Source organism: Myiozetetes cayanensis, unplaced genomic scaffold, assembly GCF_022539395.1.
Source record: "Myiozetetes cayanensis isolate MyiCay16 unplaced genomic scaffold, myiCay2020 scf9, whole genome shotgun sequence".
Classification (NCBI taxonomy): Eukaryota; Metazoa; Chordata; class Aves; order Passeriformes; family Tyrannidae; genus Myiozetetes; species Myiozetetes cayanensis.
Genome location: NW_026088185.1, coordinates 1,800,824 through 1,814,399, shown reverse-complemented (window position 1 = coordinate 1,814,399; position 13,576 = coordinate 1,800,824). Strand labels below are relative to the sequence as shown.

The 13,576-nt window shown below is 57.6% G+C and overlaps 1 protein-coding gene across 26 annotated transcripts in view; it reads right to left on the bottom strand.

The window, feature by feature from the left end:
- PCBP3 (poly(rC) binding protein 3) overlaps positions 1-13,419 on the bottom strand; it is a 54,398-nt gene extending 40,979 nt beyond the window's left edge. For 6 of the 26 annotated variants that reach the window (XM_050339386.1, XM_050339398.1, XM_050339381.1 and 3 more), the window contains exons 1-4: positions 12,502-13,194; positions 8,862-8,952; positions 3,368-3,442; positions 2,085-2,198 (exon numbers count right to left, since the gene is read on the bottom strand). The gene's annotated coding sequence lies outside the window, so the exon portion shown is untranslated. Of the gene's footprint in view, positions 1-2,084; positions 2,199-3,367; positions 3,443-8,861; positions 8,953-11,648; positions 11,778-12,501; positions 13,198-13,398 lie in introns of those variants that run through there. The other 20 variants (XM_050339393.1, XM_050339378.1, XM_050339392.1 and 17 more) reach the window with 10 other exon arrangements.
- Positions 13,420-13,576: the final 157 nt, after the last annotated feature.

Below are 13,576 nucleotides of genomic sequence, written 5' to 3'. Positions count from 1 at the left end.
AGGCGGCGGTGGCAGCTCTGGGAGAAGCCCTTCAGACAGCGGGACAGCTCTCTGCAGGGACCTATATGTTGTCCCCCTGGCCCCCAGCAAGGTCGGTGGCCTGGGGTGCCACGCTCTGACTGATGGCTTTGGAAAGGCGTGAAGGGGAGGCAGGAAAAACAGGGTGAGAGAGAGGGAGCTGGCGCCGGGGCCGAGCTCTCCGCAGGGCATGGCGCTCATCAGCCGCGGCCCGGATCGATGAGCGGGCTCTGCTCGTTCACCTTCAAGTTCAGATTAAGCAGAAGGGTCAAACTGGGGAATGGCTTGCCACTGGAGAGCACAGCCCCAGTCACCACGCTGCAGCCTCGTGTCACAGCCTTTTCCCCTTGCTGGAACGGGCGATTCCCACCCCAGCACTTTGCTAAGCCCACGGCGTCCCCAGCTCCCAGCATCAGCTCAGCCCATCACCTGGATGGGAAGATGGAGCAGCAGAAGTTTTACCCAGTGCAAAGTGGTCTGCAAAACCAGAGTCCTAGAGTATATCTGAGTAGGAAGGGATCCACAGGGATCGAGTCCAGCTCCTGGCCTGGCACAGGACAACTCCAAGAATTCCACCCTGTGCTCTCACAGGTGTCCTTCCCAGCTGGAGTTTTTCTATAAAACAGTCACGGTACCACACACACACAGCCTCAGTCTTGAGTTCTGAGGATGAAATCCCAAGGGGCAAGAAATCCAAGACACAGCATTGAGGGGGGCTTGGACAGCCAGGCACCAGGCTCCTCTCCCACCTGTGGATATGGGAGAGGGGCCAGGACACAGGCCTGGGAGAAGAGATGGGATGTTGGACAGGGAGCATGAGAAGGTAGAAAAATTATGTCAGAGATCTTCCTGGAGGGAGGTGAAAGCCACAGGATGTTGTGACTTTCACCCAACTGAACAATAACTTTTCTAATAACCACTTATTGCAAAAAAGTGTCTTCACTAAAGCCAGAGAATAAAATGCACTTTCTGGACAGTCTGGGGACTTGGTCCCAGACTGGACACTCAGCTGCCCCAGAAAACACATGTCCTGGTTTTCCTGGGGTTGGTGATCCTTTTCCCAAGACTTGCTGTGATCAGGGAGTTGCCGGTAAGCAGGGAAGAGACAGGGACCTCCAGGGATGCACTCCCAAGTGCATCCTTCCTTCAGCTCATGGTTTCCAGGTCACCCTCCACCCCAAAAATCCCTCTACAGCTGGATGTGTTTGTAAGAGGATGCCCATAGCAAGGCAGAGCTGCAGACAGAGACCTCAGGACCGGACATAACCAGTACCCCCACATCACCAGACCACGGATAAACCCCATCACAGTTTTTTTTTTGGCAAATTCCACCCTTCCTGCGCCTTACTGGGTCACCTGCAGCTCCTCTGAGAAACCTCCATCCCCCTTTTCCAAAACACACCATCCTGTTGCAGGTGCAGGGTGTCGCTCTGGCCAACGCAGAAAACGGGAATAAGGGACACTTTCAAAAGGAAAAAGGGAGAAGAGAGGGGTGGATTTGTCTGTCGCTACAACATTTCTGCTTTATGGAGCTTCCCATCTCCCCTGGAGATGCGTGTCCTCCTCTTCGCTGACGGAAAATGCTGCCCCACCACCCATTCGTGCCGCTCAATGCCGGGGACAACACGATGGCCCCGGGCCAACACGGATCTATTTTAGTCACAAAAGCAGAGTGGCTGATGAAAATCACCCCGCCTGTGCACTTCCCGGCCTAGCTCTTTAGCTGGCTTTAATGGAATGACCGACGTGGTGGAAAGCGGGCAGTGGGGGCAGAGACGGCGGGATGGGAGACCTGCAGAGACGCATGAGAGAGGCCCAGCATCCTCCCTGTTTTAGAGCCTAAGGTTGCTGCAAAGACCCCTTCCAGGATTTTCCCAGAGAAGCTGCAGCTGTCCCACCCCTGGAAGTGTTCGAGGCCAGGTTGGATGGGGCTTGGAGCAACCTGGACTAGTGGAAGGTGTCCCTGCCCATGGCAGGGGAGTAAAACAAGACAGTGTTTAAGGTCCCTTCCAACCCGAACCATTTTGGGATGCTCTGATTTGGAAAGAGACTGAACCGACCCTTACCTTACCCTGCAGGATGGCCTCGAGCTCCAGAGTGATTCCTGGGAGGGCCTGGCTGCATCAGAAAAGGGCATGCTGAGCGTGGGGGGTGGGAACCCAGCAGTCCACGGCCTGGGCCTGCAGAGCAGGACACGGCACAGGTTAGCACGGCGCAGAGGAAGGACACCCAACACCTGCTTAATGTGAATTTCAGAGAGAAATAAAACATAGATTGAGTTTGGGAGGTGGTGGGGGCGGGTGGTGTTAAAATAATCAGGAGCATCACCTCCAGGTTGTGTTCGGGGTAGGTAAGCCCCACCTATATTTTTCTCCACATTCCAAACAGGTTTGGGCAGATCCTTCAGCGTCCATCAAGGGAAATCACCCCAGAGTGCTGCGCTGTGGAGGAAGGGGTTGCCTGGGAGCCCCCCAGGTGAACACAGCCCCGTGGTCCAGCTGTGGAGGGGCAGCATGAGCCAGGGGTCTGCCTCACCCAGAAATCCGACCGTGATAGAAATCATCCGGCACGTTCCAGTGACATGGGGTGCCGGGTTATTTTTGCTGCCGTGTTTTGCTGCTGCTCCCAATAAGTTAACTGGGGCATGCACTGCCCGTCAATACAATCAATGGAGCAGCCTGAGCTGCTAATAAATCAAGGGCCAGAGGGCAGGAAAATCTCTCCATTGCCTAAAATATTCCCCGGGCAGCAGGGTGGGTGAGCTGCAGACCCCACTCCTCGCTTGGACTTGGTGCTGCTCTTAATGTGCTGGGGCAGCTTGTGTGTTAACAGGGAAAGTCTTCCTCTTCCTGGTGACTCAGCAACCTCTGTGCTCGTCCCCAGTGACCTGGGCACCTCCCTGCTATGGGAAGGAGCCTGGTAGTGGGAGGGGAGCCCATGGGACCTCCTGAGGTCAGTCTTCAGTCCTGCCCATGCTCACTGCAGCGTCAGCACTAAGATCAGAGCAGGCTGCCCTGGGCTTTATCCCTTTGGGGGTTGAAAACCTCCAAGGATGGAGACTACACAGCCCTCAGAATTCCATGTTTTCTCCCTAAAATATCCTATAGGTCTCTCCATGTCCTCCAAGGCAGCAGCTGCATCCCCAGCTGGTTTCCCCTGCAATCAGGACACATTCCAGGCTGGACCCTGAGATTCCCCAGGGTTCGCTCCTCTCCACTGAACCTACGAAAGCCGAATAAATTTTGAATCCCACTAACTGTCACAATTGTAACATCCTTTCCCAGGGACTCTAGTCCAAAAAAAAAAAAAAAAAAATTGGAAGGGATGGAAAACCCAAACTGTGACTCACCGTTGGAGGAGCTGCAGGGACAGGTCAGGGATCTCGCAGGGTTGGGGGTCAGCAGTGGAGGCGGCAGGGCAGGATCTGGAAAGACAGCACATCTCAACACCCTGAGGTGCCCAGCCAGTCCCTCTCCCCACACAGAATGCACAAGAGCAGCCTGCCAGCACCACTGCCATGGCCAAGGGCAACAGCAGGAACAGGGGAGCCCAAAGGCAAATCAGCCCTGAACAGAGGAAACCTCGGTAATTGTTTTATTCCAGTGGGTACAAAGTGCTGGTCACTGATTCCAGGACTGAGAAAAAGAAGGAAGAATCCTGACCACTGCCCCATCTTCATCCACATTACCCATGAACAAGGGGGCTCAGGCAAGGATTTGGGATTGCTGGAAGGACAAAGGGTTGCAGGGAAACCCCAAGCCTTCTCCCCACTGCCAGTGTGGGCACAGCCCACAGATTCATGGGGGAAGAGATTGTGTTTGTCTTCCAGGTCACAGGTTTGAGTTTATCCCAAGCCAAGGCTTAACCAGCCAGGGAATGCATCATTAAGGAATTTGTCAGCAGTTTTCTTAATCAAATCTTGGTCCACCTCCCAGCAGCTCTGCTCCTTCTTATGTTACACTCCTTCCACTCTTCCATCACAGGCTGCAGGGTGGGATCCCAGCCATGACCCCATGGTCCTGAACCCACAGTCACTCAGGATGCTGAGGGAGTAATTTCTCAACAGCAGAACAATCAGATCCCAGAAAATCCCACCTATTGCTCCCAGGTAAAAGCACCTGAGGATTAAAGGAATTTAGTCTTGGAGGGGAAAAGAGGAAACACAGAGGCATGGACAAACCTTCTACAAAGAGGGTTTGACCCCATGGCATCAAGAGGATGCCAAGCTGAAGGAACTGTGTGTGCTTCCAGCTCATGCCCAGCCTCCAAGGTGAGGTGACAGGCACTTCCATGTGGGAGCAGGTCCCATGCCCAGTCCTATGGGGCTGTGAAAAATCCCTGCTTTTGCTCAGGCAGGGGAGGATGCCCTATTCTACCATCCCAAATACCAGCAGGTTTTCCCATATCCCATACTCCATACCACTCCCACTTCCCAAAAATACTAAAGCCTGTTCCAACACCCACCCTGCCTCTCCTTCGAACTCAAGACTTCATCTTACCCTCACTGGTGAGTTCTCGGCTGTTTGTGCCCATTGGGAACCTTCCTGGGGATGTTTGGGACCACCTGTGTGAGGTCCAAGCTCCACAGAAAGCACAGAGAGCTAGGAGCTGTCCTCTGGCTTTGCTGTGACCCTCCAGGGAAAATTCCAGGTCTTTGGGAAGAAATGTTGTGCAGTGGTGAGGGATGGCTGGGATGGGATGGGGATGGGAATGGCTGGGATGAGATGAGAGGAGATGACATGGGATGGAATGGGGATGTGATGAGGTGAGATGGGAATGAGAATGAGGGGGCAATGCTGGAATGGGATGGGATGAGATGTGATGGAATAGGGACGGGATGGGGCTGGGGCAGGATAGGATGGGGACAGGACAGGATAGGATGGAATGGGATAGAATGGGATGGAAAAGGGATGTGATGGGGATGGGGCTGGGACAGGATAGGATGGGATAGGGATGTTCTCCCACCGTATCACCAAACCCTGAGCTATAGCACACCCTACAGACGGGAACATCAGTGAGACGGCTCCATCTGCATTGTCCCCCCCCCACCCGGGGGGCTGTGAGCCCCCATCACGCTGGAGAGGATCCTGCCTCCATCCACTCAGGAGGCAGCAGCCCTCGCAGCGCCAGGATCTGCTTTGTTCCGCTGTTTGGGGTTTTCAGCAGCGCCGCTCGCGGTGCAGGGCAGAGAACGATCCTCCCCTGACCTGTGTTCCCGTCATCCGCCTTCCTGGGCGTTTTACGCAGGCAGAGGCAATGATTTTAATGTCCCAGTGAACAAGCTGTCGGGATGCATCAGCCTCAAAGGGCAGACCTGATTCAGAGCTGGCTTCTCCTCCCGGGCACTGCCTGGGCAAGGAAAACCAATTCCAGCTCTGCTCACACACACACACACATGCACACGCATGTGCCGCTGGTGCCTGTGATTTTCCAGCCTTTTTAACTAAAAATCCCTGAAAACCCCAGTGCTGAGGAGGGTGAGGCGGTGAGGCCGGGGCAGGGGGGTCGGGGATGAGGCACCTCTGGGCAGGAGGAGCGGGTGGCCCCGCGGGCAGAGCCGGGGTGACGTGATGGGACCTGAGCGCTCCGGAGCCCCGTCAAGAGCCTGGGCAGAGACGAGCTGAGAAAAGCCATGAGCGGAGCTGACATCTGCCCCCTGGGCGGGTACCTAATGAGCGGAGACATTGTCCATTTGGGGAGACGAGGTAAAGTTAAAAGATTTCCGAGCTGACACCTGGCAGCCTCCATCGGTATTCCGGGTGAAACAGCAAGGGAGGGAAAACGGAGACGGGGGGGTTGAAACCAGTCATTCCCGGGCTCCACAGGGGTGCGTGAGCTGGAGTGGGACAGTGCTGGCATCTCAGCGTCTCATCTACGCTGCCCAAACCTCCCCTATTTGTGATTTTTCTGCCGGGTTAGAAGAGAAACTGGTGCTTTCTGGGAGGTGGGAGGGGTCTGGCAGGGTCCCATGTGGCCCCATGCCCGGCCAAAAGGCAAGCAGCATGGCAGGGAGAGCATTCCTGGGTCCTGCAGCACATCAGACATGCTCTCAGCTGAGATCTGGGCACGGGCTCCTGTGTCCCCACAGCCCCCCACACGCTGGGAGCAGGATGGCACTGAGCAATGCCCCAGCCCCCAGCATCACCCTCCCGCTGCTTCCACAAACCTAGTTCAGTCAGTCCCTATAAATCCAGCCTCCCTAAGCCCACTTGTCACCAGCTCTTCCCTAACTCACCTCCAGCCTCTTCGCTACCCACCACCTTCAACGGGCGCCTGGTGACAAGACGGGAGCGACGGAGCGAGCGGGAGAAGGGAGAGCCCTGTGTCGCCTCTACTGCCTCCCAGTTTTTCCCCCTTGGGAAAACCTGGCTCTGAAAGCGCTTGTGAGCCACCAAACGCCCCCATTTCCCCCCCCGGAGTCCCAGCAGAGTGGGAAAGCCCACACTGAGAGGCTCTCCTCCCCACCTGCCTGCCGGCTTTCCCAGAGGCCAAGTGGATTTACAGGGAAGTCCTCTCCTTGGGACTCTCCTGGATGAAAAGGGGAGATCCTGAAGCATCCTCAAGGCCTTCCACCAGCCTGAAAAGCAGCTTAAAAAACCCGCCATTGCTCCACATGGTTTTCATCAGCTCCATCAACACCCTTGGGTTTAAACCCCATTTCAAGCATGATTTTCACCCGCTCCAGGGATTTTTGCTCCTTTCCAACAGATATAGCCAGAAATGCCCCCAAAACAGGGTGCAACCCTTTCCCTGGGATGCCTGGGAGAGGAAACAGCAGCTGGGCTCTGGCTGCTCCTCCCTGGCACCCGCTGACCCGCTGGGCTCGAGCAGATGGAGCAGCCACAAATCCCCCCATAAGCCAGGGAAGGGACTAATCTCCTAGAGGACAAATCAGTTGGCGAGGGGGGGAAGCTCGAGATTTCACCTTTTCCTCCCTCTTCAGGCAAAGGCACACCCAGCAGGGGTCCCAGAGGGCTCCCAGCATCCCTGAGGGCAGAGAGGGAAGTGATGGGGCTTTGGGTACCTGCTGTAGGCCTGGTTTGGGGACAAACACTTAGGTCCCAGCAAGCTAAGCCTTACATGCCCTATGCAGGGAGACATGGCAGCTGGTGTGTCCTTGAGAAAAAAAAAAACACATCTGGTGAGCTCTTAAAACTTCTAAAGTTTTCGTGCTCCACAAAAGGCTGAAGTTTCTTCCAGACTGAGAGGTCCTTGGTGGGCACAGGAAAACGGAGGAGCAGCCACTGGCAGGAGACAGACCGTGCACAGGGGGAATCCCTGGTCCTTCCTCACTGTTGGAGAAGGATTAGGTCCCTTGGAGTGGACTAGTTCAGATCCTCAGGATGGGATCTGGAGAACCAAACACGCTCCCTCCAGAAGGATTAGGAGCGATGTAACGTGCTGATATCACAGCACTCGCGTCAGCGCCGAGCCCCACAGCAGACCCCACCAGGGACATCCCCCACGGCCACGCTGACCCTGCATCCTTCAGAACAGTGTTCCTGCCCAGAAGACCCCAAAACAGAGGTCAGTCACAAGGACACACAGCCTGGTCCTGCTCCTGGGACCACCCACAAGCAGCCAACTCTCTCTACCTCATTTTCCTTCTGCACCAGAGGCCGTGGAGAGCAAGAGGATCAGCAAATTTGGTGCCACCCCCTGTTCCTCTGGGTTGTGTTGTTTTATCCTTTCAGCCTTTCTTTCTTCCCTTGCTGAAGGGCTGGAAAACTCCTCCTGCGTGCTATCAAGGGATAAATGTCTCACCAGATATCGTCAGCTCTACTCAGAAAACTCCGAGGTGGGAGAGCTGGTGCGGACAGGCACAACAGCTCTCAGAAATGCTTGGAAGGGGAGTGCTGCAGCCCAGGGAAAGGATGGAGAATGCACAGGCTGGGACATGTGGCATCTGGGTATGGACTGCACCCCGGTTCTTGGATGGAGGAGCACAGATGGCCAGCAGAGCCTGGTGAACCCTTGGACGAGGTGTAACACCCACCAGCACGGCACAGCACAGCATCCCCCTGCCCCTTCCCTGGGGAACCAGACCTCCCTGGCACATGGCAGTTTCAAGTCCTTGAAACTCATCCATCCCCATGTCCTCGAGGGGGAATTTTGGGAAAATCCCCAAATTTTCGTCGGGAATCCCCAGAAAAACATGTTTTCCAGGTGGGGAAACTGAGTCAAAGAGGAAACCCCCATGGAGAGGCCTAACCATTGCCTCGATGTTATCAGTCCAGTAAAAGCCTTTAAATAGTGAATCATTTCCATATTTTAAGGAAATCCAGAGGCACAGTGAGTGAGCATCTCTGAAGGTCTCTGGTCCAGCTCCTGCCCAGAGCAGGGTCACTCCAGAGATGGATTAGCCTGCCTGGCACGAAATAATTCCACCCTGAAACCTCAACACTTCTTCCAAGCCCTCCATTTTCCGCCTGCACAAAAAGGGAGGAGATGTTCCCCGGGTGCTCTCACCCACTGCCATCACCAAAAGTCCTCATTTTTATCCCTTTCAGGAGCACAACAGGTAGCAGGGACCTCACCATAGATCATCCAGCTTCCCAGCATCGCCTGGATAAAAGGGCACTACCCCATGGTGGTCCCCACAGTGACTATGTCCCCGTGCCCATGGTGATGTCCCCATGCCCACTCTGATGTTCCTGCACCACGCTGGTGGTGTCCCCGTGCCTGTTGTGGTCACACACCACCCCTGGGCAGCATGGAGCCGCTCTGGAACCGCCCTGCCACCAGGCCTTGTGTCACCTGTGCCACGGAGGAACACACCACCATCAGGCAGGAGTCCCCTGGGCAGCTGTGGACCCACGGTTGGCTCATTCCTGCCTCCTTACCCCCGGAGTCGGTTCCCCGCGCAGCGCGGCGTGGAGGCACATCTGGCAGTGTTGGGAAGGTGGAGCTGCAGCTGGAGAGGTGGCTCTTTCCCTGGGGAATAAAGGGAGGAGAGTCAGGCTGTTATGGGGCAGAAGTAGCCTCCAAACAATGCGTCCTGATGCCCCCCACAGCAGGTTCCTATCCCAGGGACAGCCACACAGGCGCTTCAGCAGCACCCATGCTGGAGATGTCATCACCCCAATTCCCTGAGGATTCCCTAAGGACAAGCAGGTCCTAGATGAAGCTTTTCCCAATCCAGCTGATCAGAGACCTCCAGGGCCCTTGGATTTTCAGGAAATCATCACCTTGTGCTGGGAAAGCGGGGACAAGAGGGTTTGCTCCTTGGTGGCAGGGATTCATGAGTCATCCTCCAGCCACTGCCCTTGAAACAGAGCCAGAAAAGCTTTTACCCAAAGCAGCCAGCAATAGGATACCAGGGCTGGAGCTCCAGGATTAACCCTTTCCTGGGAGAAGCTGACTGGCTGCCCTCCCATGCAGATCCTTTCTCCTCCTCTGGTCAGTGCTGAGTTTCCCCACTGTGTGCACAGTGTGCCACGAGACCCCAGTGCTGCTGCTGGACTAAATGGGATTGGAAACACATGCCCCCCACCTGGGGAATGGCATTTCTCTTCCACATGTCTCATCACAAAGCCTGCCCAGCCAGCAGGACAATGTTTGGGGTTCGCCAAAGGAAAAAAAAAAAAAAAAAAAAGAAAGGTGGAAAATTTAAAGCACTTTGTTTTGCTGCTTTTGGGGGGGGGGGGAAGCTCTCGATTCATGCACTCCTGAGTCTTTGCTTCATTTAGGAACCTGCCAGCTATCCACAGTTCCAATGGGATCCCCACTGATCAATGTGCCAAATCTTGATGGGATTTCCCCAAAATAGGGGGAACCAGCCAGCTGGAAAATCCCATATTCCCTCCTTGACAGAAAGCAGGCACTTGGGGAGGACAGGTGGGAATTTCTGTGTTACAAGGGAGAGTTTCTCCCTTGCAGGCAGACTGAGAGGTGCCAGCACCCACCTTTCCTGCCAGCCTTATGAAAATGGACCTATTTCTTCAACGTGGAAAGGTGGGAGCCTCAACCCATGGCTGTGCCAGTGAGCATGAGCATCACTGAGCTGGGACAGGCTAGGAGGATGAAGGATGCTCCTTGCCCTGGGCTGGGAGCAAAGGATCTATCCAGGGACACCATACATGCAGGGCTGGCTGCAACAGCCCAACCTCCCTGTGCAGGGCCCCAAACAAACCCAGGCTCTCCTGGGATCACTGTAAAGAAAAAGGTAAAGTGCTGGGAGTTATATTGACCCACTAACCACAGCCCCATGGATCCAGGGCTCTCCACAGGGAGCCAAGCATCATTTGACCCACCCCAGCAGCCTGGCAACAGTTTCAGCCCCTGCATGGACCTGCCCTGGCCATTTAAATCAAGCTCAGACGGGGATTTCCCTCTTGCATCTTCCCACAGGCCACTGCAGAAACTCTCCTAGAAAGCACGGATTAGGCCACAGAGATTTTGGGTGCTTTCTTCACCTGTCCTGGGTTCTCTGGGCACAAAGGGCCAGGGGAACACCCTGCAGCACAGGGCTCTGCAGCGTTCCCGGGGGGCCATGCAGCATCCACACGGGGTGGGGACAACTCCGCAGCGCAGCCGATGCTGGAGGATGCTGCACAGGGCTGGGCTGTGGCAAGGACAGGGCAGCAAGGTCTCACCCAGGCCCCGGGGAGGAGATGGGCCATAAACGCTGCCCCAGGGGCAGGATCTGAATAAACTGAGCTCTCCAGCCAGCTCCATGTAGAACAGGGTTGATGGCTCCAGTAGGGAGGGGTCAGCAACCCCAGCGCAGGGCATCATGTGCTCCCTGAGGAACCAGCCCAGTGATCTAGTGGGTGGCATCTGTGCCCCTAGCAAGGGGGGTTAGAATCAGATGGTCTTTAAGGTCCCTTCCAACCCAAACCATTCTGTGATTCCATGATTCTGCGATGATTCTAATTTTGGAGGAAGGACACAAAGTCCTGGCTGGGGAAATGGGCTCCCTGGAGATGAGTGGCCCAGCCACAGGGGAAGTTTGGAGGCCTGGGACCCCTTCCTCCCCCCAAACACTGCAAATACACTGGGGCTGTATTTGCACTGGTGGGGCTCGGTGACCAGCACGCCCAGCACTCATAAACGACCACAGCCTGACACTGGTGGGACCCAGTGGATGCTCACGCCCAAAAACCAGTAGCCAGGGGTCAGGAACACCCACCAGACTGGCACTGGCGGGACCTCATGGGATGTTCCCTCCCAAAAGCCATGCAGCATCCCTGCCGTCGCCCACCCATCCCCACGCACACTTCTCCCTGCAGTGGCGAGCGGGGGTGTCTGGAAAGTCGCTCCCCTTGGAGACCCCTACTTGTCCCCACGTGGGGACCGCACTTTGGGCTTGTTTCGGCAGTGCCAGGGAGCATCCCAAAGCCGGGAGCCAGGGACCGAAAAACTCCAAGCAGCCTCGAAGAGCCGCCCAGCCGGGGCGGTGGCAGCGCACGGGGGGAAGCCCTGGGGACGGGTGGACACGGGAGACTGGGTGGGTGGGTGCACGCCCCCCGCTGCCCGGAGCGATGCCGCACCGGGAGCCGCCTCGTCCCGCTGCTCCCACTACCACACTCATCCGCATCCCCGCGTGGGGGACCCTCCACCCCCGCTCCAGGCACCGGGGCAGCCCCTCTGGCACCGGCAGCTCCGTCCCGGGGAAGGAGAAGCCCTACCTGTGTCCGGACGGAGCCACGGACGGGCGGACGGACTGAAGGAGGGCTGGGGCAGAGCGAGGCAGCGGCAGGGGCGGCGGCAGCCGGAGCCCCGCGGGTGCGCCCAGCCCGGCCCCCAGCCGTGCCCGGCCCCCCCGGCTCTGCCCGGCCCCCCGACTTCCTGCCCCTGCCCCGTCCCTTCCCTTCCCGTGCTCCTGGTCCCGTCCCTGCCCCATCCCAAGACTTTCCTTGCCAGCCCCTGCCCCAGGCATTCCCTCCCCTGCATCAGCCCTTCCCTTCGCCAGCCCCTGCCCCAGTCTCTGCTTCCTTCCCTTCCCTCCCCAGCCCTTCTCTGACTCTGCCCCAGCCCTTGTCCCTGCCCCTAAGCCTACCCTAGCCACTCTCGTACCCCAGCTGTTGCCCCTGCCAGGTCCCAGCTCCTGCTCCTGCCGCATCCCACGCCCCTGTCCCTATCCAAACCCCTGCTCCCGTCCCTTACCCAGTCCCTGACCTCCCCTTGTCCCTGCCCTTCTCTGGCCCACCTCTGCCCCTGCTCCGGCCCCTGCCCATGTCTCAGACCCTGCTCAAGCCCCAGTCCCTTCCCCAGCACCAACACCAGCGCCCTGTCCCAGCCTCTGCCCTTAAACCTGCTCCACCTCTGCTACCCCCTACTGCAGCCCCTAAACCTGCTCTGTTCTGTTCCTACCCAGCCCCCGCCCTGGAGCGGCTGTGTGGGAGTCCCAGGTGACACTGCTTAGGGTGATTGCCCCAGAGCGGTGGCAGGGGCGTTGCCGGGATGCACAGCATCACTCTGGCCCCCACCCTGGGGCGTTCTTGCACCCAGATCCTGCTGCATACAAGGAAGGGACCTTACCCTGCCACCATCCTGGCGATCAGGGATGGAGGCACAGATCCCACGCGCCCGGGAGAGGTGCAGGGTGGGGACAGAGAGCTGTCGGACGCGTCAGCCGTGGTCTGGCCACCCTCCCCGGGACCAGCTGGGGGGCTCAACGGGACTGGAAGCCTCTGGGCAGGAATACCCCAGGCTGCCTGGACCCCTCACAGCCTGGGCGGGGGCGAAGAGGTGTGTGTATGTGTGTGTGTGTGTGAGGTGAGGGGTGTGTGACAGTCTCCGGACATCTGGGATCCTGCTGCCGCACTTCCAGGCGGGAACATATAAATATTTCAGCGGTATAGCCGAGCCCTGTCAGGTTGCATTTGCTTCTGGCAGGCTGAGTGCTGGGAGAGGGGGAGGAGAGGCAGGGAGAGAAGATGCTCTTGGATGATGCTCTCTCAAGATGCGTCATCTCCCGGCAGACGGGGCATCAGCTCCGGGGCCCGATTCTCGAGGGGCGCCACCTCCACTCGGCTTCCCTCTACGGATGCTCTTCCCTTCGGGAGAATTGCAGGGCCGTAGTTGCTGATGGCCGGACTCACCCCATAAGCAAATCTCGGGGGCTGCTGCCAGGCTGGGCAGGGAGGGGTGGGGGGATGAAAATATTCGGGAATTTGCTTGGAGCACAGCAGGCAGCGAGGCGTCCAGGATGTGGTACACCCCAGACTGTACCCCCCCCCGGCCCCCTAAAAAAAAAAAGAACATTAAGGGGGACACAGAGACAAATCCAAGCAGCTCAGGGGAGTTATCAGGCGGGGAGAGGGGGCAGAGAGCGTCCTCCCGGGCCCCGCAGCCCAGAGGCCACAGGAGGCGGGCGGGGAGCTGACCACGGCCGAGCGGAGCTGGGGAAGGGGGCGTCCTCCCCCGCCCCGATACCTTCCGAGTCTGATCTGCCCCTCTATCGGACACGCAGCCGCCGGCGCTGCTGCCACGCGGGGATGGCCAAGACCCCTCCTTCTCTGCCAGCTCCTCCTCTTCCTCCCGCCCGCTGCCTTGTGGAGCTTGTGGTCCCCGCACTGCCCCGCACGTGGGGCATGACTACATTTCCCGAGGG